The sequence below is a fragment of the Chiloscyllium plagiosum genome, chromosome 10, assembly GCF_004010195.1.
Source record: "Chiloscyllium plagiosum isolate BGI_BamShark_2017 chromosome 10, ASM401019v2, whole genome shotgun sequence".
Taxonomy (NCBI): domain Eukaryota; kingdom Metazoa; phylum Chordata; class Chondrichthyes; order Orectolobiformes; family Hemiscylliidae; genus Chiloscyllium; species Chiloscyllium plagiosum.
Window position 1 is genome coordinate 58,561,694 of NC_057719.1, and position 13,752 is coordinate 58,575,445.

The 13,752-nt window shown below is 40.4% G+C and overlaps 1 protein-coding gene across 3 annotated transcripts in view; it reads left to right on the top strand.

The window, feature by feature from the left end:
* The window catches only part of mipol1 (mirror-image polydactyly 1), a 413,402-nt gene that overhangs the window by 218,663 nt on the left and 180,987 nt on the right, over nucleotides 1-13,752 (top strand). The gene's annotated exons all lie outside the window — the stretch shown is intronic.

Consider the following 13,752-nt stretch of genomic DNA (forward strand, 5'->3'; position numbering starts at 1 on the left):
TACCTATTCGACTGTGAATTTGCCTTTGTAAATTCTGAAGTAATTTATTAGATTGCTGAATAAACAAGCAAAATAGTTGGAATCTGTGTGAAATCAAATATTTTAATCTAACCTTAAATATTTGAAATTTCAAAAAGCATTCATATTTCTTGCTATCAAAATACAGGTGAAATATTGACACCTTGCAGCTTGAATTTTATACAGCTATATCTTGAACTGTATCTATTTACAACAGTTAACAAATGTATCCTCCCAAAACGCTTCTCTTGTTTTCAGTTGTTAGGTGTCATACCCAACAACAGGAAAGAGCAAGACTCAGTCTATTAGCATTTGTATTTTAATTACTGATGCAGTAAGTGATCATTTAGTTTTTTATTAGATTTGTCAAAATATTAATATGACTAATATTTCCTTTTCAAGTGGGATCACAAGTTGAAATTTTGCTGTTGTGAGGTTTGAGACAGTAGTGATTGTCTTGGAGTTCTGACCAAGTTATAAGCACTGTCCTCCTGCTCATTCAGTTTTGACTGAGGGTTTGTGCCAATTTTCAAGCTTCAAAATAGGATCACAGAGGGAAAAGACTTAGGAAGCACTGCAATAGAGGATGTGGGTTTGACGACAGAGGTCAAACTTTGTGTTCATTTTAACAATCTGCTTCTCCTTTAATGTAAGTGGCTCATGCACAAAGCAATTACACATCCAAATATTCAAGTATCTCCTTCCAGTAAAGGTCAGCTGTGATCTGTGCTCCTCCATACTTCATTGTAGATTTGTTTTGGCTTCTATCTCCCTATATTTGTCTAAATGCCGAAATAAAAATGTATTAACTCTTAGAAAATTATATAGACCTAAAAATGATTGAGATGCTCCTGATCCAATACAATTTAAAGAATGAAACAACAAGACCTTTTCTTTTCGTGGAAGTAATAAGAATATCTGTGATAGTACATGTTTTCATCTATGTGCAATCTATGTAAAACTTGTTTGTGTTTAAACTGTAAGTTTTTGGAAATTTTATCATTCTGTAATATGGATGCTGAGAATCTTGAGAGAAATTCACGCAGGGACTACTTCTGGCAAGCAATGCATTCGTTGCTTGTTTCCTGCATTTATGCACAACTGATTAGTTTATGATATTGCTTTCATCAGAAGCATTCTGATGTACCCTTGAGTCAAAAAGGTTGAAAACTGTTATGATTTCCACAGACACTTGGAGGTGAAATGCCTTTGGCAGAAGTGATCTTTTAATCAGGTTTCAAATTGTCAAATAACTTAAAAAGGTTTCTGTAATTAAGTGCTGCCTCTGAAGATATAATTTTTGATACAGATTTAGGAAGTTATATCCTAGTCAGTATTTATAGTGAGAGATAGATTGCTTATGATTGATTTGTAACTACCTCCAGTGCTTCCTAATCTGCTTCCCTAAGGAAGGTGTGGTCATAATGTTACCTGATTGAATACAAATTTGTGAATCGTTCCAACATGCTTCAAAAACAGGTATTAAGAGCAAGAGAGATTTCTCATCATGTATGTTATGGAAAGAAAATGGGTTCTTTACCAGATCTTCAGGAGATCTTCAGATTTCAACCCTCAATATAATAGACTCCACCCTTTGGACCTAACTGTTTATAATGCACACTGCCCAACCATACTTGCCACCAGCCCACAATAGGACAGATGTATGCTTGCCTCTGTAATACGTACCCATTGTTAAGATATAAATATCAAAATTATTATTTTTTGTGGAGGATACCATGGGAATTTAAACAACTCTAAGGCAAGGTCTCTAGTTATATTATGCATGTCTGATTGCCTGTGAGGACAGTCTGGCCCCTTTCCCCGGCCACCCTCCTAGCTTTCTCACTGATCCTTCCTCTATAGTGCAGTCTCATTTCCAAGCTTCCCAAAGGGAGTGGGAGGCAGAGGATATAGTCACAGTGAGAGGAATGAGTTGAATATGATAACATGGTCGTTATCAGGGCGGCACGGTGGCACAGTGGTTAGCACTGTTGCCTCACAGCGCCAGAGACCCGGGTTCAATTCCCGCCTTAGGCGACTGACTGTGTGGAGTTTGCACATTCTCCCCGTGTCTGCGTGGGTTTCCTCCGGGTGCTCCGGTTTCCTCCCACAGTCCAAAGATGTGCAGGTCAGGTGAATTGGCCATGCTAAATTGCCCGTAGTGTTAGGTAAGGGGTAAATGTAGGGGTATGGGTGGGTTGCGCTTCGGCGGGGCGGTGTGGACTTGTTGGGCCGAAGGGCCTGTTTCCACACTGTAATGTAATGTAATGTAATCTAATCTGGTCATGAGTGGATACTGGATAGTGTTGTGGTATGTCACTGTACAGGAGGCCTCAGGAATGGGAAGATTAAGACCAGAAGAGGCATGGCTAAGTTGACAGAAGCTTGTGCGAAAGCAATAATCTCTATATAGATTACAACACAGAGAATCGTTATGAGATGAAGAGGTTTTAGGGTAACATGGGAAAGAAATAACAACAATTTATGGAGGAGGATGGGTATCTTTGTGGAAAAGGGAAGCTGAAGCACCTTGGATAAGTTAATCACACCATTAAACCATCATCATCATTGGTGGTCCCTCACAGATGAGAATGGCTCTTAGAGTGAGTCTGTAGGTGGCTATACAGACTGATGTGGCTTCCATAGGTTCTGTTAAACTTGCGACAGAAAGTAGTTGTGGAATGGGATGTATGGGGCATTGGTATGTCAGCGTGCTCCTTACTTTATATTTGCTTGGCTTCCGTTTTTTTCCTGATGACAAGTCTCGAGGTGTTTGATGCCTTCTCAGATGCTTCTCCTCCACTTTGGTTGCTCTTGCGCCAGTGATTCCCAGGTGTCTTTGGGAATGCCGCACTTCACCAGTGAAACCTTGAGGGGATCACTGAAGTCCTTCCTCTGTCCACTTGTTATTTGGACCTGGGTATAGAACACCTGCTTGGGGAGTCTTGTGTTGGTCATGCGGATGACATGCCCAGTCCATCGCAGCCGATCAAAGGTGGTCAGTGCCTCAATACTGGAGATGTTGGCCTGATCAAGCTCACTGACGCTGGTGCCTCTTTCTTCCCAACAGATTCACAGGTTCTCACACATGACTGTGTTTGTGGTACTGCTCCAGCACCTTGAGGTTTCTGCTGTTGACAGTCCATATCTCAGAGCCATAAATGAGGGCAAGAATTACCAGAGCTATGTAAACCATGAGCTTGATGTAAGATCTAACGATGTTGTCCTCGTACACTCTTTACCTCAGGCACTGAAGGCTGTGCTAGCACACTGGAGGTATCTTGAAACACAGAACACATGAATAGGAAACAACCAGAGTTTGAGGACTGTGTTTTGGTGGGAGGATTTAATGTTGGAACATTTGGTTTGAAAAAATTCTCTTAATTAAGAGTCAAGTGGATGGAGAGCTATGCTCAGCTGAGCTCCCCCCTCTTTGACCAAGCACCCCAGAAACTAGCATTGTTCCATAACATGTATTTACATTTTAGTGAGATGCCATCTTGGGCAGGAGCTCCAGTAAAGCGAGCATTGATTGACATCTCCTGTTGTCCCAAGCAAAGGCAGGGTGAATGTTTGACGATAGTGGTGACTACAAAGGCCTGTGTGTGGAAAGGCAATATACTCCAGTCTGGAATCTCCAGTTTTCTGGTGTGCTGTCATGGTTTTTAATTACCTCAGTCAATGCACAATTTCTGAATACACATGGATTTATGAATAAGATGACCAGTCAACTGTCACGTTTAAGGTGGTCTTCACCATGGTGGATAAGATAAGGTGAAATGAGGCCAAGGGAATACTGAGGGTGGATCCAGGGCTTAGCATTGGCTTAAAGTGTCAAGGATGGAGAAGAAGTCTGAAAGAATATGCTCACTAGATAAATGAATGCAATTTGTTGATATATCCTAAGAGTATAAGAAATAGGAATAATAATATCTCAGGCCTGTGCAACACTTGCTCAAACAACCCTGCCCTTGTGCGGGCCATGGACTAACTAAGGAGAAACCAGCACAGGAGACTCCAACCAAAAGGGCACACCATCTACAACTGATATGCAGACAGCCTGCTGACTACAGCCACACACACCCCCGCCCCCCCTTTGACTCTTCCTGAAGAAGGGCTTATGCCCGAAACGTCGATTCTCCTGTTCCCTGGATGCTGCCTGACCTGCTGCGCTTTTCCAGCAACACATTTTCAGCTCTGATCTCCAGCATCTGCAGATCTCACTTTCTCCTCTTTAGCTTGATGGCCATTCTGTTGAAGGGGCTGTATGACCTGCTGGAGGTGATGGGGTCATTGGTCAAGTTAGAGATGGTTGAATGACAGGTCACTTCAATAATGTTCTGAGATGATACTCAGACACCATTTAAGAGTATGCTGCCTGTCATTAATGCTCTCCCATTCTAGTAATGTAGCCTCCAAGCCAGAAGTGAAAGCCTTTTGGAAGTTGAAGCCCAGATCTGAATTGGAATGACATAGCTTTTGAGTTAAACTTGATCTGTATCCTTGGAAAAGCCTCAATGTTTTCTAGGATGAGGTACTCCTCACTGGATACCTGTGTACATTGTAAAAGCATTGCATGAATCACTCCTCATTAACAAGCTCCTTACCATAAATGAATAATCCACAAACTCTTCAGCATCTGACCTCATCTATTGTTTCTGACCTTCTACAGCAAAATTCATTTCCTTCTTTCTTCACTAAAAATATTCAAGGTCACCTTTAATATTTGATTCCTGTGAGGTTGATGCATTGAGCTGGTGGCTATATTCCATGAAGGCTATGATACATGCAAGTGAGATGACTCAGATTGATGCCATTACTGCTAAGAATAAGCATGTAGAAATCACTACACACAGCTCAACAAAAGAATCTTCAAGAATTGGCTGAGAATATACTGTCAGCTCCAATAAATTGAGTTCCAAGTAGCTGAAGGACTGATAACTTGCCAGTTCACATCTCCTGTTCCCTCAAATGCAACAAAATAATTTAATTTTTTACCCAGAAAATAGGACTAGGAGTACAGCATTTGCCCATTCAATTCTGATCTATATTTTATTTTAAGTGCTGTGGTGCATTGAGGTAATGTGGTCTTATTACTCTTTAATTGAGGTTCAGAAATACTTGACATCCTAAACAGAAGAAGATTCCTTCTGATGACTGTGAGCATTTTAATTGATATTAATTTGGCAGTTCAAATCCAACTGTACTACTTTTCTATCCATACCACAAAGTTTTCCATAATTTGCTCAAAACAACTGTCTCTGATAGCTATAGAATTGCTGAGCATGAGATATACGAGGGGAAATATTGCTCAGGAAAGTATTGGAATTCTTGGGTACAGCAACTAGCTTATTTATTTTGTTTGCCATATAATGAGCTGTTAATACAGCAGGGATAAAAACTAAATATGCAGAACCACCAAGCAACAGCACCAGTACCTAATAAATATCACTGGCTCACTTGTTTGCCAAAATAATTAGCTAAAAATGTACTTACTGTACCTTGTACAAATAAAGCTGCTGTTGGAGGCAATTTGTAAAGTGGTAGTGCGGGAACCTGCAGTTTCTGGAAGCATCGTAAAGTGAACATGTGCTGACATTTGATTACTGGTTCATTGGCTGAGTTATAATCCTGTTCTGATCAATTCACTGGAGTTTGCTTGATTACTTCTGGGAGTCTGAAAAATATTAAGAGTTCTCTTCGTGGAAATTTATCTTGATCTTTTATACCTCCCCAGGAGATACGTAGATGAGAAAAATGTTCATGACAATGAAAATTGTACATCATCTGTTGGAAGCATTGTGCCCAGTGGACCATGTGGCATTTTGTTGCTCCACAATTATGTTCTTGCATTTAATGTCTTGATCTGATGAACTAGTTCTGTATGACAATTATGCTTTTCATTTGAAATTAGTGCTATTTCTAATAATGATGCACTCACAATGACAATGTAGAGAACTTGGAGTGTGAGTTGTTCCATATTGTGTTAATTGGCTGAATGTTAAAAAAAGAGATACGATGAAGATGCCTATGGAACACACATTGAATCAAGCTAAACCCACCTGACTCAACATGATGCTTCATTTTAAGGTTAAATGCTTTAATTCATAAATATGAAGATGAAATATTAGCATGTGCATTACTTCACCAAAGATCAGCTCAGGAGGAAAATTAAGAAAGCAAAATAGGTATGGATCATCTATCTGGTCTCTTGGCAGGAGACTGTTTGTTGTGGCTTACATGATTTAAGGTTGACACATTTGCAAACATTTATTTCTGAACTTGGAAAATACAGAGAGAGTGAACATAACATTCTCATATTTCAAAATGAAGTGAGTACGTTCTCAGAATTTTCTTTTACTTCAATGGAGGGCACATTTCATGTTTTATGTGCAGTTATGTTTCTTGGTTGAATCATGTACTTACCTAATATGTTAAAAAGAAATACATGCTAGTCAATGCTGCATTATCGATTTCTTTTCCTCCCTTAATTAATGTGACAAGATGTGTTAAAGGACACAGTTAAGGTAATTTCACAGAATACGAAAATCTAAAACCCTTCAACAGCTAAATGCTGGGGATTGTAAAGAGAAGTTGGCATCTGGTCAAAGCATTCGTTGGATTAAAATGCAAATAAAGTAGGCATCTTGTGCTTTGGGACTCCTGCTATGAACAGACTGTAGAATTTCACCTTTTTGTTGACATTTATGTAATTTGGAATTGATCAGAGGAGTAATTGTACAAAATATTATAGGTTCTCTATTCAAGTGTATATAAGTAATTTAAAAAGCAGAGTAAAGCATTTCAAAGTAAATTTTGAAGCATTTATCTATTTTTATCACTGAAACTGAAGAAAAAAATCTATACAATAATTGCAAGATATTTTAATTAATGTCAGCTGAAATGTATCAATAACTAGGCTATGGTTCTGAATTAAACTAAACATAAATTTCACCAGTTTTAACATTTAAAATGTTGCTTGACATATAGTTATCATATTTTCATGTCATCATCTTCATCATCTATTCTTTGTACAAGACAGGTTTTTAGTTCATAAGCTTCTCCATATCTCATGTCCATACCAGCTTCTTCATTTCCAATAACTTCCTTCAATGTTCAAGCCATTCAGTATTGATTTTCTCTTCCTCTATTTTTCAGTAAGTCTTCTCTCTAATTTGCATTTCCTCCTTTTCATGTACAAAGCTAAAACTTAATACTATACAAATTATTCCTTTTTAACTACTGAAAGTCGATGTTTCTAAGGTATCATTGCATGTGTAAGTGTTAACTTCCTCCTGAATTCCTTAAAGTTGCTCCAGCCTTTCTGTTTGAACTCTTGAGTGCTCATAAAACAATTTGTTTTGTAGTCATAGAGACATACAGCACAGAAACAGACCCTTCAGTCCAACTCGTCCATGCCGACCAGATATCCTAACCTAATCTAGTCCTATTTGCCAGCACTTGGCCCATATTCCTCTAAACCCTTCATAAACCCATCACGATGCCTTTAAAATTGTTGTAATTGTACTTGCCTCCACCACTTCCTCTGGCAGCTCATTCCATACACACACCACCCTCTGTGTGAAAAAGTTGCCCCTTAGGTCTCTTTTAAATCCTTTCCCCTCTCACCCTAAACCTATGCCCTCTAGTGCTGGACTCCCCCACCCCAGGGAAAATTTGTCTATTTACCCTCTCCATGCCCCTTATGATTTTATAAACCTCTATAAGGTCACCCCTCAGCCTCTGATGCTCCAAGGAAAACAGCCCCAGCCTATTCAACCTCTCCTGATAGCTCAAATCCTCCAGAATTGCACACAATATTCCAAAAGTGGCCTAACCAATGTTATAACATGACCTTTCAACTCCTATACTCAATGCTCTGACCAATAAAGGAAAGCATACCAAACACCTTCTTCACTATTCTATCTACCTGCGATTCTACTTTCAAGGAACTATGAACCTGCACTCCAAGGTCTCTTTATTCAGCAACACTCCCCAGGACCTTACCATTAAGTGTATAAGTCCCGCTCTGATTTGCCTTTCCAAAATGCAACACCTCACATTTATCTAAATTCAACTCCACTCTTCAGCCCATTGGCCCATCTGATCAAGAGCCTGTCGTACTCTGAGGTAACCTTCTTCGCTGTCCACTACACCTCCAATTTTGGTGTCGTCTGCAAACTTATGTATAATCCCAGTCAATTTAGGTCTTTAAAATTTGGCAAATTAATTTTTATTTCTTTTTTTGTTTATTTCTACAATACAGCCTTTAAACCAGTTTACATCATACATTATTTGACTTGAAAAAGCCATTATCTCTTCCAAAATACTGGAAAGTGGCTCCTTTTTCAAGTATTTGCAGATAAATTAATTCTAAATGAATTTTCTTTAAAATAAAAACTGAGGTGTGAAATTCAGTTTTTGGCAGCATCTACAGAGAGATAAAGAGCATTGATATTGCCCGTCAATGACCTTTCAACGCTGCCTTTTGGGTCTGCTAGATAGAGGAGAAAGTGAGGTCTGCAGATGCTGGAGATCAGAGATGGAAATGTGTTGCTGGAAAAGCGCAGCAGGTCAGGCAGCATCTAGGGAACAGGAGAATCGACGTTTCGGGCATTAGCCCTTCTTCAGGAATGAGGAAAGTTGGTCCAGCAGGCTAAGATAAAAGATAGGGAGGAGGGACTTGGGGGAGGGGCGTCGGAAATGTGATAGGGTCTGCTAGATACTCTGTTTTCTAACTGTTGACTTCATAGCGGTATGATAATGGTATGAGACTGAGTCAGATTTATTGCAGCCTCTGTATCATATTTGATCTGAAATTGGTGTTAGAGCCCTCACTGATGCTTCATTGTTTTATTTTATTCTTTTATCAATTTTGATTTGAGCTCTGAACTGGGAATTGTGACCTAAAGATGACTTTTGGACTGAGTAAGATTTAAAATGAAAACAGACACAATAAGCTTTGGATTATTTGTGAGGCCAGGCCTCACAAATCACTGATTTAACTGCTGTATCATTGGCAGTCATTGGCATTAAGACTGCTTATTTCAACCTCTAACATTTCAACCTCTAACATTTCCTGAGTTCATCCCTATTTTAGTTCATCTGCTGCTGAAATCCTCAGCAGTGTATTTGTTTTTATGAAATAGTGTATTCCAACACTGATTGAATTCCCAAACCTTCCTTCTGGAATTTGTGATCATTGAAATTACAGCTGATGCCTGTGACCTAATTTACACCAAATTCTCGTCTCCTATTTGCCCCTGTTCCCGCTAACCTACATTAGTTAATCAACTTTCTATTTCAAGAATTTTGAAATTTCTCCATGCACTCAATCTCTATCTCTAAGTTCCTTCAGCCACTCAGATATATTTGTGCACCCCTAATTTTGACTTCTGAAAGACCACTGATTTAACTGCTGTATCATTGGCAGTCATACTAGGTGCGAAGCTGCCTAGGAGCTGAACTCTGGAATTCATTTCCTAAAAACCTCAGCTAGTCTTTCTTCCTTGAGGAAGTTCCTTAAGAAGTACCTTTTTGAACAAGCTTTTGGTGATCTCCTGTAATATCTCCTCACATGGCTTGGTGTCAAATTCCCAATTATAATGCTCCTGTAAAGTGCCTGAGGATATTTCATTATGATAAAGCCACCATGCAAGTACAAGTTGTTGTTGATCTTAAAAGTGATGAAAGAGCACAATAATGAAACAGCCGCCCAGATTACATTCTTCCCAATTTTATTTTCTGGTGACATCAACAGAGAAAATAATTGATCAGAGCTTTCAATAGTCTGGCTGTTTGTGTCTGTCAAACAAGAATCACCCCCCCACCCCCACCCCCAATATGTGAAAGAAATGTTGCTTTGCTGTTAGTGTTTTTTAAGCAGTCTTGTGAATTCCAGCAGCAACTTCCTTTGTTCAAATCTGTTTTATTTCCGTGAAAAAAGGAGTGTAATACTTAATTGTATTTAAAGCTTAAATCAGAACATGTCATCTACATTTCTAAACAAAGTCATGTCATTCATTCAAAAATGTAAAACGTACTTCAGGTCTGTTTTTACTGTCATATTCTGCACGCTGATGATAAATCTTAATTTGATTAATTGTACATTTTAGTCACTTAATTTCAGTTACCAAAATGAACAAAATTGCTTTAAAATATTTTTGGCATCAATGTAACATTATTGAAACCTGTCCCTTGCTAATGAATCAATGATAACTTACTTTCTCTGTAATTGGCATTTTGCCAATCAATGCTGTTTGAGATTCTAGCTAGAGGGTGTAATACATTTCAATATTCCACAGATGCTTTGTTTTTAAATACACAAAAACATTGTGTATTAGCTTTAGGGGGTGATTGAGTCCCTGGGGTGGCCTGGTACTATTGCAAAAACTTGTGCCTGTGTAGCTATGCTTTTCAGTGTATTTGGTCTACAACTTCAGCTTGTTGTCTGAACAGCATTGTTGCAGAATGCCCCTGTGTTGCTAAAATGAACCCTGAACTGTCCAACGTTCCAACTAACACCTTTGTAAAGGGAAAATTAAAATTGTTAATATGCCAAGAGGGAATTGCTTGATTACTTAAATTAGCTGCTATGTTCTTAGACATTGTGGATGCCCACTCATAGTGGCTGTACCTGCATTGAGTTCATTTGTCAAACATGGGGACAATGTTACAAAAGCTGCAAGCATCTTTTTTTAACGCATGGGCCCCTGGAAGTGTTGGTCACAGACAAATGGACCATCATTTACCAGCAGAATGGTATTCGGCATATAAGGACAACTCCATACCATCCATTGTCTCATGGTCTGGCAGAAAGTGCAGTCCAAACTTCGAAGGCAGGCTTAAAGAAACATCCTACAGCGTCAGCCAATTATGGGACCACCCTTCATACAACTACAAGGATAGCTCCAGCAGAGTTGCTCAGGGGGTGCGGGGAAGGGAGGGGGCTGAGGTGGTTGGAAGGTGGGTGAATTAGCATCAGGACTGCCAATGGAAGACACAAGACTCCTCCAAGCGACCAAGACACTTTACTTCAGGGGACACAGTTTGGTGCCAAAACCACGGAAATGGCCCTGCATGGGTAAGAAGCATGGTCAACACGAGGTCAGGTCCAGTGATACACAAAGTTTGGGTCGATGAAGTGGTCCTCGCAAACACATGGACTACCTGAAACCTGCAAACCTGCAAACAGGGCAGCAGCAAAACATTTCCCACCTATCAGAACAGCCGGAAATGCTATCGGTACCCATGGATTTTCGCCCTCAACCTAACGTTGAAGGAATCTCAGAGTCTGAGGTAGTTACAGCGGATGTTGCAGCCTTGATGCCTTTACCACCTGAAGAAGAGGACAAATTTCTTTCAAGAGATGCTTAGGGCGCAAGAGACAGGCTACAGTCCAGTACACGCTGCCTGTATCTGAGGCTGAGTTGGAAAATCCAGACCCAGATGGAAAAACCCAGGAGAGGCTACAAGAAAAGGAACAGGCTTACATCATTGGATTTAGAGGGAAAGGAATGTAGTGATTGTAATGAGGTCAGTCAGGTGGATCTAATAGAATATGCGTTCCCTGAGTCGGGCTGTTAATGTGGTCCAATTGGGGAGCCCTGGCTGACAGATATAACTAGGAGTATCAGGGGTTCTGTTCACTCTGACAGCTGACTGAGGAACCTGGCCAGTGGCAAGTATAATACATATGTAATTGAGAGGTGACTTAGTCATGACATACCGGCATCAGTGAAGTTATTTCAGATATTCAGACCTGCACTGATCCATATTTCTAGGCTAGACCATTAGAATCTCCTTCCCCTCTGATATAGGGCTGACTCTCTTCCTCAAAGATGGCTCTTGCAGGTCAGAGCATACCTTCCTCTGGGTCTTCTTGTGCCACAAGTCTTACTGTGAGTTTTTTCCAGGGGGTGGCTTCCAGGTGCTTGTTTTAATTTATCTTGTCCTGGACCTTCACCCTGATCACCCTTCACTATTGCCATGCTGGAGAGGTGTAGCTTCCACATCCTCAGGCACTGAAGTCAAGATGCTAGAAAGGCTGATCAATACTTCTTCAACAAATAACCCTCAGGCTGTTGTGACTGGTTTCTCCTGAACCTTTGTGACCTATTTGACCTTGGTTTCCAATGTTCTGCATAACTGATAGCTACAGGCTGCAGTTCAATTGATTTGGCTAATTTTCTGTTAGGCTTGATATCTACAGCTGTGGGTCAATTTAGGATGTACAATTTTGAGGGTATGGTCATGTGATCACAGTCCCTTCTATTTATCCCTTTAAGCATCTGGTGAAACTAAGACTACAGGCTCAGACCATGCTCTCATGCAGGCAAGTAGCAAGTCTCAGATGGATAGCCTAGCTCCCTGAGTATCTTAGTTCTCCATTGTACATAGACATCAATACCCTATCAACGAACTGTCTTCCTTACGCACAATAATAAGCCTAACAGTACTATGTACAAATAACTCAATACATAACTAGAGAATTAGCCACTATTTACATATACTGGCTCAACCTCAAGCCTCTTTGGCAATTAGCAGCACTCGATAGAGTAAAATTCATACAGCGCACTAATTAACACGGCCTTTTCATGAAGCAGTCTGGGTTAATTAATTTCTTGGCTCCTAATATAGGAGCATAGAGTCCATAGTTAGTTTCTGGATAAGTTCCTTCCAGCGGATGAATTTAACCATGAGGACAGTGAGGTAGATCAAAGTAAACAGAATGAACACAGCCAAGTATGATAGGAGACATATGGGTATATATGCATGTTTTGAGCCCTAGGCCCAGAGGTCATCCCACCAATTAATCGCTTTGATTTCCCTAGTACCCTTTCAATTTGCTCTGTCTGCTGAATAATAGTAACAAAACATTAGGTGCGTTTGTAGCGAAGGCGACGATCAAGTGGTATTATTTGCTAAACTATTAATCCGTCGATTCAGCTAATGTTCTGGGGACCTTGGTTTGAACTCTGATGATGGAATTTGAACTCAATAATAAAGAAAATCAGTAATTAAGAATCCACTGATAACTATGAAATCATTGTTGATTGTCGCAAAAATAATCTGTAGTTCACTAATATCCTTCAGGGAAGGAATTGTGTCAACCTCACCTAGTGTGGCCAACATGTAACTCCAGACCCACAGCAATGTGATTGACTCTCACTTGTCCTCTGAAATGGCTGAGCAAGCCACTCAGTTTATCATTCCCTACAGAGTCTCAAAGAAATGGAACCAGGTGCTTCACCTGGCATCAACCTCGGCATCGGAAAAGTCCACGGCAGAAACAGCCCTGTTAACTCTGCAAAGTCCTCCTTACTAACATCTAGAGACGAGTGCCAAAATTGATAGAGCTATCTCACAGACTGGAGGAGAAAGTGAGGACTGCAGATGCTGGAGATCAGAGCTGAAAATGTGTTGCTGGAAAAGCGCAGCAGGTCAGGCAGCATCCAAGAAACAGGAGAATTGACGTTTCAGGCATAAGCCCTTCTTCAGGAATGAGGAAAGTGTGCCCAGCAGGCTAAGATAAAAGGTAGGGAGGAGGGACTTGGGGGAAGGGCGTTGGAAATGCGATAGGTGGAAGGAGGTCAAGGTGAGGGTGATAGGCCGGAGTGGGGGTGGGGGCGGAGAGGTCAGGAAGAAGTTTGCAGGTTAGGAAGGTGGAGCTGAGTTCGAGGGATTTGACTGAAACAAGGTGGGGGAGGGGAAATGAGGAAGCTGGAGAAATCT